We start from the raw sequence: 3,513 nt of genomic DNA on the forward strand, positions 1-3,513 counted from the left end.
GATAACGTTTATAGATACTTTTTTAGTTCCATAACTCCCCCTCTGAAAGCTGCTTGTACCGGGGCGCTGAGAGGGCGTTGCAGTAGAGGGTTTCGCCTTGGTTGCGCTGCCTCAGACGCGCGCCCCAACTCCTTTCCTGCGGTTACTCGTTGGCCTGTGCGCGTGGTTGTCGTTGCTTTTTTTTATCCGTTTTTCCCTGTTCGCTCGGCGAACACGTGGACCGTATCAACAACAACAGTGCACTGAAAACAACGAACGGCTGCTTGCCGTGAAGCAGCTTTCAAGTGCGACAATGCCGACTTGTTTCGTGCCCGGCTGAACCAGCGGGTACAAGAACAACCCGGAGAAACGTCACTTTTTTGTGCCGCCATCTGATCCGCAGCTACACGGAAGGGGGGTGCGAGCTATTCCACGCGCAGACAAAGGGCTCAGCAAGACCTGCAAGGTGTGTGACGTGCATTTTGTGCCAGATGACATTGTTAAGACCTACAAGCATGTCATTGACGGCCAGATTGTTGCGATGGACCGTGGGTGTTGGGCGTTGAAACCTGACGCAGTTCCGTGTCGATTCCCGAACGTTCCTAGCTATTTATCAAAAGATCGCAAGAGGCGGCGGTCGCCAAAAAAAAGATCCAGCGTACAAAAAACAATGCGGCGCATCCTATTGCCCCATTTGAGGAGTCCCACCTAGAGGTCCCAGCCGAGACATTGCCTGAGGGCGTGCAAAGCATTTCTTTCGCACAAATTCTGAAAAAAAAAGCGCGTCAGTACAGCTCCCGAGAAACTGGAGAATGGCGGCCCTTGAGGAGGAGGCGGGCAAGTACAAAGAAGTTGTATTTTACGACGCAGGAATGAAGGGAGGTGTTTACACCATTCTGAAACGTGTCGTGTTCCGTGAGGACCTGACTTACGCTGTCCAAGCAAATGGAAGACTGCTGCACAAGTGGAATGCTGACATTCAGGTTTTTTCTTTCAAAGATGTCGAGGCAATTTTGCGGATTGTGCACACAAAGCAATTTTGCCGTGGTTGCTCTGACATCGATGTCGCCAACCGCAGCAGTGTGACCCAAAATGCTAGAAGCACGCTCCATCACAATGACTGTGCTGTTTTGACTAGTGCAGACAAAGAAACATGTGCTATGTGCATCAACTTGTCAAAGTGCTTGAAGAGAAAAAGGTCTACACGACCGAAGAAAAAGGTGCCTGTGGCAGCAAGTGTGCTGCGCAAGCGATTAATTCGTGCCACTGCAGCACGAGAGCGAAAAAAACAAGATGTAAAGCGGCTGAGCGAAAAGCTGAAAAATGCAGTGACAAAAACTCTGGATGACATCACCAAAGATTTGCCAGAGATGCAAAAAATGGCCCTCCGCACAGCAGTAATGCAGCAGGCAGCAAAATCTCCTCGAGGTCACAGATACACAGCCGACTGGCTCATGGTCTGCTTACTCTTGCGGCTAACAAGCCCAAAGGGCTACAATGACCTTTCTAGTATGAAAGTTCTGCCCCTCCCAAGTACGTGCCGTCTCGTGCAGCTGCTGAGGGGTCTGCCATGTGAATATGGTTTGAATAAATTTGCCCTCGAAAGCATTCAGCTGCAAATGACTTGAAAACCAGAACAACAAACCTATGGATGTATAATAATTGATGAGGTGAAGTTGCGAGAAGCAACAGAATTCAACCGAACATCTTACAAATTCGATAGATTTAGTAACTATGATGATGTTGCCAAAGGGGATGCTGGACAACTAGCAGACCATGCTTTAGTCATAATGTACAATCCAATGTTCGATTCATGGGTCCAACCCATTGCAAGCTATGCCACCAAGGGAGCAGCACCAGGCTGGGTGCTTGCGAAAATAGTGGTAAACTCAGTTCTGCAGCTTCACCAGCATGATGAACAGGTATTGGCTGTGATCAGTGATGGAGCTGGAAACAATAAGTCAATGTGGAAGCACCTTGGGGTCAGTGGAAAGCTTGGCAAGACTCAATGCAAGATGGAGCACCCGTGCCTTCCTGATGCGGCATTTCTGCATTTCATATGTGACATGCTGCATATAATGAAGTGCATCCGAAATCCCCTAATGAAGCACAAGTATGGAGAGGTAAGATATAACCAAGCGTTCTTGTTACGTTTCTCTTGAAAGTGCATGCGCGCCTTACTTTTTTCCCTGCAAGCATGCAATTTTATTGCAGATCGGTGACCATCAACTGGACTATCATCACTACGAGTGGCTTTATGAGGCAGAGAAAAAGGCTGACATTAAGGTGGTGCCAAAACTGACAGAATATCATGTCAAACCACAGAGGCTTCAGACCATGAATGTTCGTCTGGCAACTCAAGTAAGATATTTCAGATGCCTTTCCTCACTCAACTGTTATTGATATTTCTAGAATAAATATTGTGTATGCATTCTACCACGACACAGTTTCTATTATCAGTGTAGGTAACGTTCATTGACTGGCAGACTACACGTTAAGCTTCTGTATTCTGCAGCTTGCTGACTTGTGGCTACAGTAACATGACGAAACTGTTTTTCAGCTTTTCAGCCGCAGTGTGGCGACAGGGTTAAAAGTTTACCGGCAGCTGAAGGTACCTGGCTTTGCTGACAGAGCAAGTACTGAGAAAGTCACTTTGCTGCTAAATGATCTTTTCGACATTCTGAATGCCAAGATTCCTCAGGCTGGAATAAGAAAAGGTTCTCCTAAAATTAAGGTAAGTAGTTTATGTGTACTGAATATAAAGGAATCAGAAAAATCTTATTATAAGGAGACGGAAGTGTTTTTATAGTATAGTGCTCCATTTCTGTTGTAGCTTAACAACATTTGCTTTCTTTTGCATTTACACACATTATTTCAGTTTTTGGAAGAATTCCTGGACATGATGAACAGGACGGAAGCAAGGGGAAATGCAAAACTCATTGCAAAAAATCAAACAATTGAGTCACTGAGGGTTACACTGATGTCAGTGCTATCCCTTATAGACTTCCTACATAACAAGGGTGTCAGCTATATTCTCACAGCGAAGTTAAACCAAGACCCACTAGAGGTAATTAGACTGCATCATTGAAAAGCCTAAAAATGCTAATATGATTTTTTTTTATTGCAGAGATTCTTCGGCCTGGTGAAATCGTTTGGAGGGGACGAGGACCACCCTACAGTGACCAAGTTTAGCCAATTTTTCAGGCTGCTTTCCCTTTACACGCCTGTTAAAGTGGCTGTGAAAGGGAACTGTGAGGCGGGATCTGATCGTGTCTTGCTTAGTGCTTTTGAGAGCCTAGGTGAAAAGCGTCGCGAGGACCTCATCTAGAAAAAAACCATGAAAGAACGGGTCTAGCAGGAGGTGATGGCGATACCATTGATATAGCTCTCCAGTGCTTCCAATGACCATGAATACAGTGTTCCATCACCAGAAGAGACAGCCTTGTACTACTTGGCAGGCTATGTGGCTTTTAAACTGAAAAAGAAAACAGTATGTGAAGCCTGCAGAGCAGATGCACTTGGCAGGCAGGATTC

General features: G+C 45.9%; 1 pseudogene across 1 annotated transcript; it reads left to right on the plus strand.

The window, feature by feature from the left end:
- Positions 1–292: 292 nt before the first annotated feature.
- LOC146180055 (uncharacterized) lies at positions 293–3,513 on the plus strand (annotated as a pseudogene). The gene is made up of 5 exons (XR_014700949.1): positions 293–2,102; positions 2,194–2,340; positions 2,540–2,713; positions 2,858–3,046; positions 3,107–3,513. The product of XR_014700949.1 is annotated as an uncharacterized LOC146180055 (transcript).

Source organism: Amblyomma maculatum, chromosome 9, assembly GCF_055883805.1.
Source record: "Amblyomma maculatum isolate TAMU_Amacu chromosome 9, ASM5588380v1, whole genome shotgun sequence".
Lineage (NCBI taxonomy): Eukaryota > Metazoa > Arthropoda > Arachnida > Ixodida > Ixodidae > Amblyomma > Amblyomma maculatum.